This window comes from Mandrillus leucophaeus, unplaced genomic scaffold (assembly GCF_000951045.1).
Source record: "Mandrillus leucophaeus isolate KB7577 unplaced genomic scaffold, Mleu.le_1.0 Scaffold1129, whole genome shotgun sequence".
NCBI classification, from domain to species: domain Eukaryota; kingdom Metazoa; phylum Chordata; class Mammalia; order Primates; family Cercopithecidae; genus Mandrillus; species Mandrillus leucophaeus.
Genome location: NW_012099532.1, coordinates 362688 through 384168, shown reverse-complemented (window position 1 = coordinate 384168; position 21481 = coordinate 362688). Strand labels below are relative to the sequence as shown.

General features: G+C 35.4%; 1 long non-coding RNA gene across 1 annotated transcript in view; it reads left to right on the top strand.

Annotated features, from left to right (window-relative positions):
- LOC105550344 overlaps positions 1 to 21187 on the top strand; it is a 96024-nt gene extending 74837 nt beyond the window's left edge. The window contains exons 2-4 of the long non-coding RNA XR_001007694.1: positions 9984 to 10161; positions 15330 to 15442; positions 19600 to 21187. This is a non-coding gene — a long non-coding RNA (uncharacterized LOC105550344). The remainder of the gene's footprint in view (positions 1 to 9983; positions 10162 to 15329; positions 15443 to 19599) is intronic.
- The last annotated feature ends 294 nt before the right edge of the window (positions 21188 to 21481 follow it).

Sequence of the window (21481 nt, the reverse complement as noted above, 5' to 3'; positions counted from 1 at the left end):
AATGTCCTTTAGAAGTGCTTTCCAAATATTTCCCCTTCCCAAGCTTTCCCCAAGGTGGAATTAATTGTGATGCTCTGCCCATAATTATTGGAGAACTCATTTCCTTGTTGGCTTTTTGTTTTTCTATAATGCAGTTTGCATAACGCAGCACTGGCTGAACCCTTCCATCTATCTGATTGCATTCTCCTGGATAAAGTCGTAGCCGCCCTCACTCTTGTGTTTAAAATTAGGCAAATATTTTACTATTTGGTTTGTTTTCTCTCATTTTTATATTTGCTTTTTTTTCCCTCTATCTCTGCCTCTATCTCTCCCAGGCTCTGTCTCATGTGCATGGATTTTTTTTGATTAATTACTTTAATTCACGTTAACCTTGGTGCCTGTATTAATCTATATTTCACGCTGTTGATAAAGACATACCTGACACTGGGCAATTTACAAACGAAAGAGATGTAATGGACTCACAGTTCCACGCGGCTGGAGAGGCCTCACAATCACGGCAGAAGGTGAAAGGCACACATCCTCACACAACAGCAGACAGGAGAAGGATGAAGATGAGGCGAAAGGGGTTTCCCTTATAAAAATATCAGACCTCAAGAGACTTACTCACTATCACGAGAACAGAACGGAGGAAACCGCCCCATGATTCAATTCTCTCCCACCAGGTCCCTCCCACAACACGTGGGAATTAGGAGAGCCACAGTTCAAGATGAGATTTAGGTGGGGAAACAGCCAAACCACATCAGTGCCTTTCCTCCTCCTACATAATAGGTTTCTCCCCTAAGCAATATGTCTCCCTCCCTCAACAGCATCATAAATTGTTAGCTATTTTCAAACTCTTCACTCAAATAGTTATTTAATTTGTGCTCCCACCAACAGTTTATGATAGTGTTTTCCTATACTCTGCTAGAACTACATATTTTCAACCTTTTAACAATTCTAACAATCTGATACGTTAAAAAATAGTATTTCATTGTTTGTTTGAATATAAACAAACTAAATTTGAACTTGGATATAATTTCTGAGAAGATTTATGTTTTCCACACCTTTTTTATATATATTGGTTATTTTTACTTTTCTCAAAATTGTTTCCCATTCTTTGCCCTTTTTTCTATTAAATAGTTTATATTTCTTTTTCTACAAATGTTTATGAGACTGTCATAAATAAATATTGGAAATTAGACCTTTGTAACTTTAAGAAAAATAATGTCTCTGTGACTAATTTTGGTTAGGTTGTTTCCTAGAACGGAGGGTGCCATTTTAAAATGTAGACTTTTTTCTAAAATAGTTATTTCTTCCTCATCCAGATTTTGAAGAAAACAATTAAAAACAGAGTTGTTTTTTTTTTTTTTTCCCCCTAATATATTGTTACCATTCTTTTTGTTCTATGGTTTTTAGAGTATTTTCTTTTCAACTTCAGGGACATTAAAAATCCTTACAATGGTTTGTCATTGTCTCCGTTATTATTACCTTTGTTTCTAATACCTGTTGTGCCTTATTCTTTATGTTTTTCCTCCCTGAATTCCATGCAGTTATCTCCAGACTTGTCTTTATAAGTAATTTAATGTTCAAGTATTGCTACTCTGTTCCATGCTCTTTATAAGTTTTTCATCTTGTATGTGTTGTTTTGATCATTGTTTTCTTCACTTTCTCATCTTCATTTACATTTTATTCCACTGATACACACACACTCTCGCTCTCTTGCATGTGCACATATAGCTTAAAAGTTTCTATTTTATTTAATTTATGTCCTCATTAAGTTTAAACTATAAAGTAGCTTCAAGGGATTTCCTTTTTTATTTGATTGTTTTGTTGTGATTTTGTTTTGCTTTAAGGCTGTAGTTAATATCTTTTGGAGTTGGCCATTCTTCTGTCTTTGGCTTACGTTGTATCTTTTTAAGATGAGATTTCACTCTGGTATATTCGAGAAGTTTTAATGGACTTTCTGGTTTTTTTTTTTTCCTTTGCCAATCCTAATATAACTTTACCAGTGATGTTCAAAAATCATGTCTCAAATAGTTAATTGCAGATCAGTACAATGATAACATGAAAATATACTTAAGATGTATATGTTTACTATCAGCTCATGAAAATAAAATACAAAATAAAAATATTCATTCCTGACATCAATATCAAAAGCTGACATGCATTTTAGTTCAACTTTATATTCATTTAGGACCCTTGATATAGTTCAATTTTAACCCAGAGAACAGTAGGGGGAATATCTGTATTAATGCTGTTATTTATAAAATATGTTGATTCCAGTCTGCAAAACTAAAACTTTTACTGAGGCTTACTGAGAGCATATGGACAATTAGAGTTTGGTCATTAATCATGGACTACTTTTTCTCTCACCTCAGCATCATTGTGATAAGCTGCCAAGACTGCATAGTTCTTAGTGTATACTTTACATTCATGAATCATAGGGGATCAGGAGGTAGGGATAGTAAATTTTAAGTGAACTGATACTTAAAGAATATAGCTGATCTCCTTTGGAAACTAATTTATTTTATTTCACAGAGCAATGCAGTAAGTATTTTATCTTTCTGGTTAAATAGTCGTACTTATTTTGCTAAGCAGCCCTTTTGTCGTGGTTAGATATTTAGGCAAATTTTTAAAGTATTTCAGAAGGTTTTTTTCTACTTACTATGACTAACAGTTCAAGATGTTCTGAAATAATGATTATTGTGTCTATTGGTTTTAATAATCATTAATACCATTTTGGCCATTTAAAAATTGAACCAGTTTCATGGCTGAGTTGAAAAATAAGAAATTGTGTCCTCATTCATTTGATTGCTAACTATTCTTGCTCTAATTATAAAAAAATTTAAAGTCCTAGCCTAACTCTGAGGGTAGAAATTATTGTTTTCAATAATTGAGATCATTCTCATTGTAAAACTGAGATCTTGGGCAAATGTGGACATAGTACTGGTACCTATAGCAGCCATAGCTCTTAAAGAATTTTTAGTTGGAACAATTGAGCACATCAGTTTATCAACCACAAGGACTCAAATTTGGTTCTAGGACTAAAGACAAACCTTTATCTGGCCCTTTTCTGATTTCTGATTTCTGACTACAACTATAGTAACAAAGCTCAGTTTTGAAAAAAAATTCATTCTGAAGCTCAACTCATCAGAATCTCAGTCGAGATCATGCCCAAAGCAACACTTTATTCTTGCCTTAATTTGGAGTTAATTTTTTTCTGTCAAGCACAAAAAGCACTAAATATGATTACTCTAAAGAACCACATATTATTCAATTTATAAAATGTTTACTTTTTTTACAGCTAAACAGAAAGTGAGTTCTAATTTTGACCACTTTTTCCTAATTCTATTGTCCTTTTTTAACTTAAAAATATTTCAAATCATTTTATTTCAGTTATTCTTGTCTCTCCACCTAGGTGATAAGCTCCTCAAGGACAAATACAACTTCAAATACCTTTGTTTTCAGTGAGGTGAAATTCACATAAAATACAGTTATCCATTTTAAGTGTACAATTCACTAGCATTTAATACATTCACAGGGTTGTGCACCCATCACCTCTATATTATGCTAGTGTCAGCTCTGGCTATGAATTTGAATAGAACTAAAGGGTAATTCTAAAACTAATTGTAGTTTTTGGCATTAAAAGTAGTGACAAAAACTGCAACGGCTTTTGCACCAACCTAATAATACCCGCTCCCGCTCTGACCCTGGAATCTCTGCTGGTCTTTTTCTCATCTCATGCCTTGGCTTTAGTCTTGATAGGGCAGTGTCTAGGCACGGGCTCAGTCTTTGGGTTGGCCATGACCTCAGGCTCTATTGTCTAGTCAGAACCATTACGTGGGTTTGGGTCTTTTTTTTTTTTTTTTTGACTGCTGCTTAAGCTTCAATATCCAAGCCTAATCATCAGTTTGGGACATCAGCTTTCTGGCAAACATCTTCGTTTCAGCCAATGGCTAAGTCTGGCATTGGTTTGCCCAGACTTCCATCTGAGTCATTGCCTCTGTCTTGACTGAGCCTCTGCCATTGAGCTCAGTCTCCTCTTAACCTGCTTAGTCTATAACTCAGTATCATATATCAGCACCAGTCCTCATGGATACTCAGCCCATCCGCTATGAAAAACTCATTCAACATGCACTGCTAATGGCAAGGACAGAATGTAGAGAGGGGATCTCTCAGGGGGGGATAAAGAGTGATAAGCGAGGATATATATCAGTGGATGGTGGTGATCTTCAGGCACTCAAACTGGCCACCACTGATTGAAAAAATACAATGTCAGGGTAGGATTCTTTCTTTGTTTAGTTTTTACTGCTCAGTGTTTCGCAGTATGGAATGTGTGTGTGCATGTGTGTTGTATGTGTGTTTGTAATCTTAATTTTATTTAAAGGGAAGAATTCTACAAATACACATACTTGGAAGGAATTAGGTATCACTTTATCACATTAACTTAAATGACTCCAAGATTATGTTTCAATAGAGATGTTTCAAACACATGTTTTTAGACACAGAGGCAAACACATGGGTCTCAGAGATTAAATAAGTTGCTCAATCACAGGAAAGATGTCCTTAGGCAAGGAATGGTTTCCAAGGAAGGTAAAAGAGATGTTGGAGGAAGACTACCAGTGTAGTCGTAGCTGTTTAAGTTGACCACACTGGATCACTGAGTCTCCACTCAGGGCTTTAGGTAAGATTGGTCTAGAACATCAGTCTTCAAATATGTTTCGTTTGTACACCATAAAATAATATTAAAAATGTATGTCCCATCTTTAAAACACATTTTTGAGTTGTCATGTCACAATCATTACTATAAGTTGAAAGAGTTTCATATTGTTGAATACTGACATTTTTTAAATGAAATAACTACAGGCTCTACAGTAAAGCTACTCAGGTCTATGAATCTTTTACTTACTGGCAATGTGACCTTGGGCAAGTTAATCCCAGCTACTCGGGAGGCTGAGGCAGGAGAATCGCTGGAACCCAGGAGGTGGAGGTTACAGTGAGCCGAGATCATGCCATTGCACTCCAGCCTGGGTAACAAGAGCAAAACTCTGTCTCCAAAAAAAAAACAAAACAAAAGAAAAGAAAAGAAAAGAAAAGAAAAGAAAGAAAGAAAAGAAAAGAAAGAAAGAAAGAAAGAAAGAAAGAGAAAAGAAAGTTTAGCTAAATTACCCCAGCACAATTCTCTGCGACAAAAATATCTATACAAATTGAATATTTTATTTTCTCTGCCAATATAGCTCTAATAGTTAAAATATTCTGGAATGAGTTATCATTCCAACAAGTAAATTAATGTATAGTGAGTTTCAATAATTGTTAAATATAAAAATACATCTTTTGATGTAATGTTAATGGGGCTTTCCCTCATTATTTTATGTTTCTATGGAAGAATACTATATATTGCCTGAATAAGACAGGGTTTATTGTTTTAATTTCCATTTTTTCCATATAACAATTTATTTATCCTATAATACATAGATGGGAATGGAAGTTTTATAACAAGGTCAGATCATTCTTTTAAATTCTTCAATTCCTCAAAATTCTATGACAAAAATCTCATTAAAATACATCATCAAAAAAGTTAATAAGAAGTTGATTAAGTTAGCCTTTTTTTTTTTTTTTTTGGATGAGACAAAGAATTGGAACCAAGATGAATTACAAAAGGGTCTTTTGCATGAGGATGTTCAATTGTTTCAGCATCATTTACTGAAAAGACTATTCTTTCCCCCATTACATGACTTTGGTGCTCATTAAAAATCAGTTGACCATAGGTGTGTGGCTTTATCCTTGAACTTTCAGTTCTATTAAATTGTTGTCTTTGTCTAGCCTGTGGCATTATTAAACTTTTTTTTACTCATTCAACATGATGTCAGCTGTGGATTTGTCATACACGGTCATTATTGTATTGAAGAACATAGCTTCTATGCCTAATTTGTTGAGATTTTATCATGAAGCCATGCTTAATTTTGACAAATGTCTTTTCTGTGTCTATTGAAATGGGTTATATGGTTATCGTCTTTGTGTTAATGTGATGTATCATGTTTCTTGATTTGTGTCTGCTAAACCATCCTGTATCCCTAAGATAGATCCCATTTAATCATAGTAAATGGTCTTTTAATATGCTGTTGGATTCAGTCTTCTAATATTTTGTTGAGCATTTTTGCATCTATGTTCATTAGAAATAGTGGCCTGTAGTTTTCCTTTTTTGTTGTGTTCTTGTCTGGTTTTGGAATCAGGGTAATGCTGGCCTTGTAAAATGAGTTTCAGTTTTTTGGTATACTTCAAGCCTCTTCAGTTTTTTTCGTATACTTCAAGCCTCTTCAGTTTTTTGGTATACATTGAGGAAAACTGATGTTAGTTCTTCTTCAAATATTTGGTAGAATTTGTCAGTGAAGCCATCAGGTTCTGGGCTTTTCTTTGATGGAAGACTTTTATTTATTTACTCCTTATTGGTCTGTTCAGATTTTTTATTTACTCATAGTTTAATTTTGGCAGGTTTTATATGTCCAGGATAATATACATTTCTTCTGTATTATCAAATTTGTTGGTGTATGGTTGTTCATATGATCTTTTGTGTTTTGTGGTATATTGTAATGTCTCTTTTTTATCTCTGGTTTTATTTGTTTCAGTCTTTTCGTAGTCTAGCTAAAGGTTTGTCAATTTTGTTTATCTTTTCAAAGAAACAACTCTTCATTTTGTTGGACCTTTGACTTGCTTTTTTTACTTTCTATTTCATTTCTGTTTTGAAATGGTGGCTGCCACTAGGCTGGCTGTTAAGTTGAGCTCAGGTGCAGCAGGGCCAGGCAGCTCTGTATTGGTCTGCCCAGAGAGACAGGGACACCACTGGGCCAGATGTCCAGACTGGCATGCCAGCAGGCATGCATATGGCATGGCGAGGCATCTCTGTGGCAGTGTGTCAGGGGCCAGGGCTGCCACCTGGCTAGCTTTCAGGCTGGGTGCTGGTACACAAGGACAAAAGGGACCAGCTGGCTGTGAGGTACAGGTGCACATGGGTGAGGGGCTGGCCAGCTGTTTGGCAGCTTTTATATTATGGCAGTCCACCTGTCCCTGGAGGGGATGGGGTGCCATGTAGGTTCCAACTGAAAATCTCAGTCTTTTCATCCTGCCTAGGCTCCAGAAAGATAAAATCCTAGTGTTGGAAGCACCTGTGTGAGCAGGGTGAAATGATGGCAGGGCCTCAGGGATACATAGAGTCAGTTGCTCCTGGCCCCCCGGGCAGGATGTACTCTAGTAGAGTTCAATTTCAAGATGGTGCCATGCCATGGCAACGTAGCTGGCAGGGTGGGAGGTGTTCAAAGTGAACTCCTACTCTGGTACCATGCAGCTGCATGAACTCCCATCTACTCTCCAAGAATCCTCACAGGATGAAAGGCCTATGAGGACTGGGGGACCCTTCTGTAGCAAGAATTGCTGGTGCCTATGGTGACAATGGGACCTGCTAGGGATCTCTAACTTACCTATTTTCCTGTAAGAACAAGTTCCTTCTGACTTTGGGCTGAACTAGATAGGGAAGACTGTGGCGGAAGTAGATGCCTCACTCTGCTCTTTATAGTGCTATTCTGGGCCTCTGTGCTACGCAGGGATTTTGTCACTTTCCCGATGCTCTGAAGCATAATTCCTCAGTCACTCCAATGGAAATATAATTGCTCGTTGATTGTTTTGGTCTTTTTATTGGGGGAAACAAGCACCAGGCAACTCTAGGTGGCCATCTTGCTGTTGACAATCCGAAGTATCTTCCTTTACAATATTATGCATTTTGTTTTTCTTATTAATTTCCCTAGCCAGAATTTACAGCCCATTGTTGAATACAAGTGCAGAAAGTAGACATTTTTATCTTGTTTATGCTCTTAGGGAAGAGCTTTCAGCCTTTGAACATTAAGTATTATATTAGCTCTAGGTTTCTCATAGGCGCCTTTTACTAGATTGAGGAAGTGACCCTCTATCCTTAATTTGTTGAGTGTTTTATCATTAAAAAGTGTTAGATTTTTCTCAATTGCCCTTTTGCATCTATGAGACAATCATGTAATTTTATTTTATTTTATTTTTTATTCTGTTAATAATACATTACATTGCTTGATTTTCATATGTTGAACAAGGCTTACATACTTAGGATAAAACTCACTTGATCAGCCGGACACGATGGCTCATACCTGTAATCCCAGTACTTCGGGAGGCCAAGGTGGGTGAATCTCTTGAGGCCAGGGGTTCAAGACCAGCCCTGACAACAAATCAAGACCTTGTGTCAATAATAATAATAATAATAATAATAATAATTAGCTAGGCTTGGTGGCCATGCCTGTAGTCTCAGCACCTGGGGAGGCTGAGGTGGGAGGATCACTGGAGCCCAGGAATTCGAGGTTCAGTGAGCCATGACTATGCCACTGTACTCCATATTAAGTGGCAGAGCAAGGCCCTATTTCAAAAGAAAAAGAAAAAAAGAAAACCACCTGATCATCTTGTATAATGCATTTCACATGTTACTGGATTTTGTTTGTTAGTATTCTGTTAAGGATTTTTGCATCTATATTCGTAAGGGACATTGGTCTATAGTTTCTTTTTTTGTGATGACTTTGGTTTTTGTATCAGAATACTGAGGTTATAAATAAATTAGAAAGTTTTTCCTCCTCTTCTGTTTTTTGCAAGAGTTTGAGAGGATTTGTGTTAATTTTTCTTTAAACAGAATTTAATAGTGAAGCCAGAGTCCTGCACTTTTCTTTGTGAAGTCATTTGATTAATAACTCATTCTCTACTTATTATAGGTTTAGTCAAATGTTCTATTCTTCTTGAGTTAGTTTGATTAGTTTTTATGTCTTTCCAGAAATTTTTCCGTTTCACATAATTTAATTAGTTGGCATAAAATTGTTCATAACATTTCCTTATTATATCTTTTTCCGAGGTCTGTAGTAATTATCTCTCTTTTTTTCTCTTTCAGTAATTTTAAACTTCTCTCTTTATTCTTAGTTAATATGTATAGCTAAAAGTTCTTCAGTTTGTTGATCTTTTCAAAATAAACAATGTTTGGTCTTGTCGATTCTTTATTATTTTTCTCTATTTTATTTATTTATGCTCAAATAGTAATTATTTCCGTTCTTTGCTGCCTTAGGGGTTAGTTCTCTTCTTTTTCTGGATGTTTTAGGTAGAAGGTTAAGTTATTGGTTTGAGATTTTTCTTTTACAATGTAGGTATTTACTACTATAAATTTCCTTTTAAGTATACTTCGTCTCCAAATGTATTGTAACACTGCATTTTCATCTTTATTCATATTTTATCTTTATTAATAATTTCCCTTATTATTTATTATTTGACCCATTGGTTATTTAGGAATCTATTGTTGTTAATATCCAAATATTTATTAATTTATTAAGATTCTTTCTGTTAATAATTTCTAATTTATTTTTATTACGATCAGAAAACGTGCTTTCCAGAATTTCTTGGCTCTTTCCTGAACATGTGCACAGACCTAGGCATGTAAATGGCTTTCTGGGTGCCCAGAAGTATGATGGAGATTTAAAAGTAAAAGTCCTATAAACATCTCATTTTCTTTTAAGCTTTCTAGTTAGCCTATTGTTTGCCCCAAATATTGCTCATTGCCTCAGGCAGTGGTAAGTTAAAATACTGGCCAGTGAATGTTTTCTGAGTCTTTTAGCACTGGGCATGTTCTATCAAGTCAAATAAAGACACGCATTTTGCGTAGAATTTTCCATGAAGGCATGAAGCAGGTCAAATAATGCCATCTTTGTGGAAATGAAGCTTAGAAAGAGCTTTAGCTCAATTATACAACCTCTGGTACTGGGAACGTGGGAATTTTTTTTTTTTTCTCAAGGCTATCGCCAAGCTGTGAAATGGGATGGAACTAGGGTGAGTTAAGGTAGCAAGAAACTTGTTTTTACTGTGATTTGGTAATTTTTATTGAATACACACTCTCACACTGCTATAAGCCTTTATTTCCAGAGTTCTGAGGTATATATATACATATATTTTGCCAGCTTTTTCTTTGCTTTTGTGGAGGTTGTGGAGGGGTGAAATTTCTGAGATCCTCATGCTGCCATTTCTGCTGATGACAATCACTTCTGTTAAGGTTTGGATAAGCCTCGAACCACAAGTGCACTGCAGTCTGAACAGGCATCATAATCCTCCAGGAAATTCTGAATGGTCTTGACACAGGTAGGAGTCATTTGATGACAGCCACCTTTAAACCCCACAAAAGACCACTTTGCCTGAGAGTTTAGAACTAGGAGGGAGTCTCAAGTCTGTGAGATGAGATGGATGCTAAAATCTTCTCCCTAAAAGATGCCTCAGAATTTGAGTTTATTTTTATTGGTTCTATTCTTTTCATTTCACCTGGAGCTGTGCCCTCCGGGAGCATCTCAACAGTTACATAAGCCACTCCACTTGATCTCTGCCGGATAATTTTAAAACTTACATGTAAATAGGGCTTGCAGTATTATATGTAGAACATAAATAATAAATATTTCTGTGGCTTCTGTGGAAGCTAAAAATCATGATATGGTGTTTGAATATGATTTGTCTCTATATTCATCCCAAGGGCTGAATTATTTTTATTGTTATCAGTATTTACATCTTAAGCTGACCTCTTTCTCAGAAAGGCTTACATTTATTTAGGCTGCATCTATTTTCCCTTATGCTGTCATTTCCCAAGTAGGCACCTCAGTAAAGATTCAAACAAATAAGGAGATATCTGACAGAGAGAGAGAGAGAAACAGTAACAAATGTCTCCAAATAAGAAGTCATTTATCTAAATTGTTTGACCATCAAATAGCAGGGCTTTTTTTTTTTTCCTTTTATCTCACAAGACCACTGTCTGCTACCTAAAATTTAAAAGGAACAAAAACTCTGAACTTAGGTTGAGGCTCCCCAAACCACAGAGCCAAACCTCAACTTCAGAAATTCCTGGCAAACTATGTATTAGCTGGTACCTGATAAAATGAAACCTCCGTACTTGTTACTTCCTTACATGCAGAACTGTTCATATTAAATAACGTCACTTTTGTTTTTACTCATGCTTTGTTTTTACTTATACTTAACGCATTTCTGAACAAATTATAACAAAGGGGAAAAAAAACCCCTTTATTCAGTTCATCCTAATCCCAATAACCAAAACATTATAGACAAATAGACACTTAGGCCAAAGTTTCACTTGGAAGGCGTAACCACAATTAACACATTAATATGAATGCTACTCTGTGACAGTTACAGTGATACCGTTCTGCATTTCTGCTCCTACTGCCCTGGCCTGGCTATCATTGTTTCTTACTTAGTCAACTGAAGTAGCCTCTAAATTGATTCACTGAATTCTCTCCCACCACTCTCTACTTCATTTTTCATTATGTAGCAAGGGGAAACCTTTAAAACTATACATCTGATCATGTCACCTTCCTGCTTGAAACCCTTCAGAAGATCCTCATTGTTTTTAGTACAAAGATCTAACAAGGGCCGGGCGTGGTGGCTCAAGCCTGTAATCCCAGCACTTTGGGAGGCCGAGACGGGCGGATCACAAGGTCAGGAGATAGAGAGACCATCCTGGCGAACACGGTGAAACCCCGTCCCTACTGGAAAAAAAAAAAAAAAAACTAACAAGGACATGAATAATCCACCCCAGCTTACTTCACCAGCTTCATTTTATGCCACTCTCCTTGTATTTTCTAACAGCCACCCTCATCTTCCCATTTCAGCCTCATATGTCGAATTCTCATAACACATGCTTATATTTCCCACCATTCAATTATGCCTTTCTTCTGCTCAGAGCAGGTTCCTTCTATGAGTAATTCATTCTAACTAAACCTCTAGAGTCCATTTGAAGTACCATTTCCTCAAGGCAGCCTTCACTGTCTGTGTAATCTAGATCAAAATTTTGTCCGTTTTAGCAATAACACAGTTGTAAATAACTGATTATGTGAGTTGATATTAGTATCTGTTTCTCCAAAAAAAATAAATAAAATAAGATCCACAAATTCTGGGACTTCATCTTGGTCATTACTGTATTCCTACTTCCCAGCACAGAGAAGCACTCAATCTCAGTATCTATATGAATGGAGTTTACAAATAAAATTTATAATGAGTATAATTTATAAATGAAATAAAAGCAGGAGTACATAAAATGTTTTCACATAGATTATCTTATTTAATTCTAACAGAAAACTCTATAGTAAATAACGATATTATCATCTTACAGAGGAGAAAATGAAAAAACTGAGTCCTCTACTGTATTATGAGAGTAAGCATATGTGTGTCTTTCTTGGTGAGACCAATGGTTCACTCTGCACAATTTCCCTAATAGTATCAAGAATTGTTTTGTTAATAAATATAATTGCCAACCACTAAAGTAAGTAATACACTTGAATAAACTTATTTTCCTTAGTAATGTGATGTAGATTTATCATAATTTATTGATCCAGGCCCATTTTTAAATAAATCACATATTTATTTAGTCTTAACATAACTTCTTGGGCCTTGGGTCTAGTCCTATTGACTTAAAAGAGAACTTCCTTTCAGTTATCTTAAAACATAATCTTATTTCATAACTGAAATAAATGTAATTGAAATAGTCATTTAATTTTTATTATTTCTATGTTCAATGGAATACCTCTGTTAATTTAATAGCATAAAATTATTCATATATAATAGAAATTATTTATGCATATATACATGAGTATATAGGCCAAACTACTTCAGGTAAAAAATCAGGGCGGATTTGTTATGGGGCTATGTGTTTGATTGTGTGACTGTGTGTGTGTGTGTGTGTGTGTGTTTATGTGCAAATTTATTTTTTTAAACTAAATGTCATCTTTAAGCATTTATTCTATTTCCTTTACTTCCCTAGAGGGATTAAGACAATTTCTCCTAAAGTAAGGACTTCAGCTAATACTAATGAATGTATCAATATTGGTTAATCAATGTGTCAAAATATACCATACTAATGCAAAATGTTGATAATAGGGTAAACCAGATATGGCATATTGGGAAATCTGTACTGTCTTTAAACTTTTCTATGAATCTAAATCTATTTTTAAATTAAAAGTTTATTTAAAAAAAAAAAAAAAGACAATTTCTCCTTTGGTACCTCTATCAACATGCCTTAAGTAACAGCTTCAGCATATTAAGTCATGAAATTCTTTCAGTTTGCTCTAAAATCTGTAAAAGAGGCAATTCTAAAGCTTCAAATGCTTAAACCCTCAATATAAGATTTGACATTTAGAAAGTAGGTCAAGTGCCCTAGTGCTGTTTTGGCACACATCAATCTATTATTTAGAAACAATTTTAGTGACTAGGCATCACAAATGAGCCTTAAGTCTATTTCTAATACTCCCTGTATGTTTTTCTACTTAAGGGGCTAGGGCTTTAAATAATATTGAGCATGAAATGAATTTTAAAAGCTTAGTTCTTAGCCTCCTTTCAAGACTTTTAACAAATTCTTTTGTAAGTTCTGTTGGTATTACAAAGAGGGGGAAATAGAAACCAGAATTAGAGTCCTGTTTCTACCTAATTGTGTTGACTTTTGGCATGTTAGTAATCTCCTTTGTGAATTAATTTCTACATCAAAAAGAAGATAATTACCCAAGGATTTGAAAGGGAAATAGTGCCCCCATGACCACCCAAATTACAATGATCATCACAGTATGCAAGCCATTTCAAAGATTCAAAACCTAGTTCTGAATTCATTGATCTATCAAAGTGGGATAAATAGTCCTAGGTAACTTACATAAGATCAGAGAAGATTATATATCCTCTCTCTTGTAACTTATATACAACCATCCCCCTACCACTACTTCTGGCTCATCCTCTCCCAAATGCAGTTTTTTCTTTTCTTACTCAATATTTTCTCAGTCGGTCCTATTCTTTGAGGTAATTAATTTAGATCTATAATACCATTAATTTTCCTATAGACACCAGTCTGTTATGTTTTTCTGAAATCCCTTTCTAAGATTGTTTTACATTTTGTGCTATAATCCCGGAATCACAGGATTTTTTCCATGCTCGCTTTACCTTTTTAAAGAGATTGTTCATTTTATGTAATAATTAAAGCCTTTATGCAATTGTATCTAAAACATATAAAATAAGAGAGTGCATGGCTCTCTTAAAATTTGAGATCAAGCATATATGGAGATTGAAAAAAAAACTGAAGAAAACCTCTTCTCAGAAAAGATGTAGTAAAAATTAAATCAACATAATCATGTTATTTGAAAACAATGAGAGATTCATGTCCTCTTAAATTTTCTTTTTGCCCTTTATATCTTTTTCTTGCATTATTGCACTAGACAGCACCTACAGCAAACTATTGAATGGAAGTGTTTATAGTGAATATCTTTGCCTTATTCCAGCATGATTTGTGCATGAGAAATCCAAAGGAATCTTAAAACAATCTATTACAATAACAGAATTTAACAAATTTGGAATATACAAAGTCAAAATACAAAAAGCAATTGTATTTGTGTTCCCAAGCAATGTAAACTTTTAAAAAAGGAGATTAAAAATAATGTTTTTTTCAATAGCATCAGTAAGCATCATTGGCCAGGCATGGTGGCTCACACCTGTAATTCCACTACTTTGGGAAGCCAAGACGGGAGGATTTCTTGAGCTCAGGAGTTTGAGACCAGTCTGGAAAACATAGCAAGACCCCATCTCTATAAAAAAATTAAAAAATTAGCCAGGCATGGTGGTGTGCACCTGTAGTCCCAGCTACTCAGGAGGCTGAAGTGGGAGGATCCGTAGAGCTTGGGAGGTTGAGGCTGCAGTGAGCCATGATCATGCCATTGTACTCCAGCCTGGGCAACAGAGACTGTTTCAAAACTAAAAAATAAAAATATAGTTGTACACCAATGTACATCCTTCTGTATAATTTACACACATTCATGCCATGAAATGCTAATCAGCAATAAAACGAACAATTATTGATTCATACACCAACATGAATGAATGTAAGAAGTATTAGATGATGCAAAAGCAATCACACACTGAATGAAACTATATATCCCAATGCTGTTAAATCCAAATATAGGCAACCTAGTCTATTATGATAGTGTTTGATGGAAACGGGAAGCATAAGGAGTTGAGAAAAGTTACAGAATGAAATATTTTGAGGGGATGAAAATTGCCTATGAATCACTTTCTGCAATTGTTGCAAATGAGAAAGGTTCATACAATTGTCAAAACTCATCAAAGTGAACACTTTATCTGTGCATTTATCTAAGTAATAGTTTTTATTTCAGTAAAACAAGATTAAATAATAAATCCTATACAGCATCCAGCACAGGTTCTGGAACAGAGAACTTTTAAAAAAGAAAAAAAATAGAGTTTTATCCTTTTCTTTGAAGACTCTAAAGCCCAGCTGGGCACAGTGGCTCACACCTGTAATCCCAGCACTTTGGGAGGCCGGGGCAGGCAGATTGCTTGAGCTTGGGAGATCGAGATCAGCCTGGGCAACATGGTAAAACACCGTCTCTACAAAAAATACAAAAATTAGGCACGGTGGTGCATGACTGTAGTCCCAACTACTTGTGAGGTTGAGGTGGGAGGATCCCTTGAACTCAGGAGGTGCAAAAAAAAAAACTGTAAAAGCCATATAAGTTAAATCTGTACTATATCATATACAGATAAAGTAGTTTTAGAGAATGCAGCACTTGGTCAAACAAAATCCACGAGCAAATTCGATTGCTTTACATCATAACCCAGGGAAGTGTTAAAACCTGGTGGCACCATTGTATTTTTTTAAGAGAATGATCGCTCTGAAAAACATCACTTTTTATTACCCTGAGGAACGTTCTCAAATAACTCCAATTTTATATTTAATGTCCACTTTTATATTTAATGAGCAATTTCTATTTGTAAGCACACATGCCTTGAATAAACAATTCTGGCTCTTATGGGCATTTGAACTACACTTGCATTAAGAGGATGGCTATAAGATACTGTGACTTATAGTAGTCATTGTCAGAATATGCCTTTTGAAGCCCTCATACAAATAATAAGCTTCATTGCAACATATTTTAGAGTGTTTTATGCATATAATCAGCAAATTAACCTCATGAATAAAGAGTTAGTCATAATAATTGTGCCTGCAATGAATTTGCAAAGTGCTTTCTAGATGTAAACTTATTGCTATTCTAAGCCTATGGGAAGACAAACGTGAAAAGTAGAAGATTCAAGTATTGGGAAATCTCAGAGGAAAGTCCAACTGTGCCATTAGAAAATCTTTAGTGGGTGATATTGGAGCTCCTTCCAGATCCTGTCACAGCCCTCTCTCATTTTTGTGTAAACTCCCACCCCTGTCCAGTCTTAATGTATTCCTCTTTCTCGTCGTAATTCCCAATAGTGGTTTGATATCCTATGAAACATTTATACCTTTGCTGATTAAAATATTTCCCCAAATTAACTAGTTATGCCCCCTTTCCTCTTGATGGTTAACTATTTTTTAAATAAATATTTTCATGGATATACGCATTCCTCCCGTTATAAGTAATTTTTTTATGCGCTGTGTGAGGAGGTGTGTGTGTTTGAATCTACCCTTTCAGCCAGTGCCTGACATTTAGCTCAGTATCTGTCACTGGCAGGAAGTCAATAAACGCTTGCTGATCTGCACTGTGTCCCCAGGTGATTTACCTCATCTCTCTGTGTTTAAGGCTACTAATGATAAGGACCCTAAAAAATGGCATAAATAGGTCCTTAGGCTCTTCTGTTTGCCTTCCTCTTTTTTCATGTGGATTATTTTCTTCTAACAATTGTAAACTTTCCCCTTTTTTCTCATATACATTATTTTCTAGTTCCCTTTGCATGAGATTGTCACACAATGTTCATCAAAATTTGTCATTGACAAATACTTCATTTTTATGTTCTTGCCTAGTTGTACCTTTAAGTAACATTTAAAATGCCATAGAATGATGGGCGCGGTGGCTCACGCCTGTAGTCCCAGCACTTTGGGAGGCCAAGGCGGGTAGATCACGAGGTCAGGAGATCCAGACCATCCTGGCTAACACGGTGAAATCCCGTCTCTACTAAAAATACAAAAAAATTAGCCAGGCGTGGTGGCGGGCGCCTGTAGTCCTAGTTACTCTGGAGGTTGCCAGGAGAATGGCGTGAACCTGGAAGGCGTGGCTTGCAGTGAGCCGAGATCGCACCACTGCACTCCAGCCTGAGGGACAGAGAGAGCGAGACTCCGTCTCAAAAGAAAAGGAAAAAAAAAAAGTCATAGAAAACTTCTGTTGGAATGCTAATTGGTACAGTATGCAAACTGTAAGTTAACTTGGACAGAATACCTATTTTCACAATACGTTGTGGAAACAGTTTAGAACAAAATACATGTGCCAGCTATCTTTTATTCTCCATGTATTCTTAACCTCAGGGACAAGAAGCTGAATTAAACATAATCCTGTCTTCATCATGTGCTCTTGTCATTGGTGTAATCAAGGCTCAGTTCTTACTTCGTTTCTATTCTATTCATATTAAGTTTCTCCTCCACGTTCCTGCATGGATATCCACTCTCATGTATAAAATATGTGTCCTTCAGCATGTCTCAATTTCGCAGTTTCTTTATATGACTCATCCAGATTACTTATTTCCTATTCCCCCAAATATTATCTTTTTATTATGTTATGAGTGGAATTTCCTTAACAATTATAAAATTTAGGTAGTTATTGCTGGGGTGCAGGATCACTATTGTGGTTTAATTATTTTTTATTATCCAGCCCTGTAGTGACTTTTTTCATTATATCTAATAGTTGTGAGTTGACAATTCAGGATTGCTCAGGTATGTGATCATAGAATCTATAAAGAATTACTTTTTTTACTTGGCAATATTGTTTGTATTCTTACTGTTACATCAACAAAAATTTCTACAATCACAAAACAATTAAAACATGATGTTATTAACAATTCCTATTCTGTTATTGAATTTCAAAGTGATATATTGAATACTCTACAGTGACATTTGATAATAACTAATGGTTTAGGATAAAATCCTTTTCTAGTTTTGTTGATTTTTAAATATGTCATAGGGATGCTTCTGATTTTCAGTCAAGATCCTATTTCTTATATAAATATCATTATTTCCATTCAAATTAATTAGATATTAATTTTAAACCACACAATGCTTATTTACCTTCCCAATTTTTCTGTTAGAGTAACTTAGCTTATAATATAATGGTCACTTAAAAAGAGCACATCTATAAATTCCCTTAGATTTTCAATTGAAACATGAAACAAGAGAAAAACAACATCCTCATTTGAACTTTCAAAGATATTACCATCCACTGAAGAACCACACACACAAAAAATGATTCCATAACAGTTTTGCGGAATCCAACACCAACTTAAGATGTTGACCAGATTGTGTATGCAATTGTTTGGAAGGTGTAACTTCAGCAAGATTGCAAGCATCTTGATTAGATATTGCAATTTTCCAGGAAGCTGATATTGTCATCCTGTGAAATAATTGTGAATACGCAAGTCTATTAGGTGCTGATGGAATCATCTTCTGCATATGCAATGACAGGTTCAAAAACATGGGGTTATTATTCATAATTAATTATAATAATTTATTGAATGTCTACTATAAGTTCTGGAAAAGGGTAAAGCTTGATTCTACATTCCATGAATTTTAACCTACAAGATGGTTTATCATGCCTACAGAATAGGATCTCACCATTTAGACATTAGGATACTAGGAAAAACTGCTTTTAAATCTTGTGATGTTGCTTAACACGGGTCCTCACTGTAAGTGGCAGTACTTAATGTCTGTAGTGGGCCTCATAATTATCACCTTTATTTGAATTTGAATTTTTGTAATGTGCTTCCCCCAAAAAATAGGATAGAATCATAACACAACTTGCTTAACAGTATACCACAGATCTAAAATCAGTTTTCAAAAATGATTACTATTTTTTGTAGATACATTTTTTATCTTGGCCTGAGAATAGTTTTCCTCCTATTGTAGTCACGTAGTCAAACTACTGTATAATAACATTTTTCTCGTGTATTTAAGATCTACAGATTAATAAAACTCATCTCTCCTTTAACAAAAAAAAAGTGAAGCTTTACAAAAGGTTGTTTGCATAATTAAACACAATGTAGATTGTTTTAAAATCTCTCATCAGATAATGTCCTCCAAATGGTTTATTTCAGAATATGTAATTTTAAGAATACAATTAAAATTGTGTGACTTGTATCACTAGGCATCTCTAGCAGGAGATACTCTATTTCAAAAAAGTGATTATTTTAATTTTTTTCTGGAGTATATCCATGACCAAGTTTAGCATGCCCTGCACCAGTTAGAAATTTTAGGTAGATTAACTGATGTTAGTTGAAAAAAATTAACTTCTATCATATATGCTTAGTGAGAGCTCCTCTTATCACAAAGTATCTTTCTTTTTCATTACAATACACAAGAGAAATAGAAGGAGTGGAAGCTAACAATTAGAAATTGTTTCCTGCTTTTAATTATTGCTTTGTATTTTCTTGCAAAAAGTGGTAGATTGGTAAGCACTAAACCTCACTGCCATACACTTAGTAGTGCTGAGCGAAATAAGATAAAAGAGACAATCTGCTCATAGGACAGGACTGCAGCAATTGCTATTTGGCTTATTTTGTAAGGGGACCCTGTCATCCAAACTGTGATCCAAAGGAAGCCACTGCCATCGTATCCATATCTAGCCACACTTGGTTTGAAAGCTTCCTGGGCTCTGTGAGTGCTGGCTTTTGGGACCTATTTTTGAGGGGAAAGAATACGGCCATTGCTTCCTTCTGGATACACTGAACCCTCAGTAAAGGACTTGGAGGTGGCTTGTACAACTTTTATTGCTGAAGTAAATAGGCTTTGTTTTAAGCCTGGTACCTAATCAGTTCAGAACTTAGCTATGTTTATATGCCACAGGGAAGTCAAAGCCAATGCATCTTGGAACTGACTGAAAGTAAATGACTACTGTGTAGCTCCCTGTATTCATGCATAAGGCCCTCTAGACTGAAATATATCATGCAAAACGTGGCATACAGAAAGACATCTTGAATATTTCCTGTGACTAGTCAAGACCCTATCAAGAGGTGATTAATATCATCTACACTCTAATTGAATCTCGCATTTATACCCTATCTGAAACTTGCATCCTTTTGTACACTGTTTCTCCTCTATCTTTCTAGTTGGAACATATTCCTTAATACACGGATTTAGGGTTTATCCTCAACAGTGCCATTAGCTGATTGTCTAATGGAATCAACCTCTTTATCTTTATATGAAATTATTTATTTGGATTTCTTCATTATCAGAAACATACTGACCCATGCAATTATTTAAAGACTTGATTTTGTCGAAAATTAGGTTACTCTCATGATGATAAAATAGGATAATGAAATGTGTATCCATATATAATAATAAAATAGAGAACCCAAACCTATTTGTATCTATAATTTAAACAGAATAAGTAAGGTAACTGCATTAGTTTCCAAATGCTGCTATAACAAATTTCTAAAAACTTAATGGCTTAAAACAGCACAAATTTATTATGTTACAGTTCTGAAAGGAAGGAGTCTAAAATGAGTTTGCAAGACTGCATTGTTTCTGGAGACTCTAAGGAATAACCTGTGTTCCTGCCTTTTCCAGCTTTTTGAGGCTACTCACATTTCTTAGCTCATGGATCTTTCCTGATATCACTCAGATCTCTGCTTCCATCATCACCCCTCTTTCTCAAACATTGACCCTCCTGCCTCTCTCTTATAAGGACCCTTGTGATTATGTTGGGCTTACCTAAACCATACAGATCATCTCCACATCTCAAAATACTTAACATTATCACACCTAAAAAGTCCCTTCTACCAAGCTTATATATTTACAGGTTTCTGGGACTGGGATATGAACACCTTCAGAGCTATATACTGCCTACTACAATAAGCAATACCCAAGCTAGTATTTTATTCTGTGCCCAAGGAACTGTATTTTCACATCTCATTTCAGCTATGCTTGGTCATTCTACATCTTTATCATCCAAGGTGCAGATGAAATAAGAGTGTTTTGCTCTACGGAACAGTAGAAAGTACATTGGCTTTGGAGTCAAAAAGTCCAGTTTTCATACTCTGGCTTTTCCATTCAGCCAACTGTATGGCCATGAACAAGACATTTAACTTCTCTGATCCCTGACACTTTGAATACAGTATGGTCCTCAATAAATGGCAGTTGCTTTAACAAAATAATAGATATTGTCAAATTTCAAACCCCAGGCTCCCAGCTTTATACCCATTGACTTTATTCCTTCAGTGAGGGGTTCCCTTCTCTCACAATATTTCCAGAAATACTGTCAATATTGCTGTCATGCTTTTCCCAAGAAAGGAATTTTCTTTCTTTGAATTCAAACCACATTGTAAGTGTTGGATCACACGCTCAGGCCATGCCTTTCATCCTGGCGGTAAGGCAGTGTGCACGCTATCTTGCCAGGCTCACTTGCTATCCAGCCCAGCTCCTAATTCACATGAACCTTCATGCTCC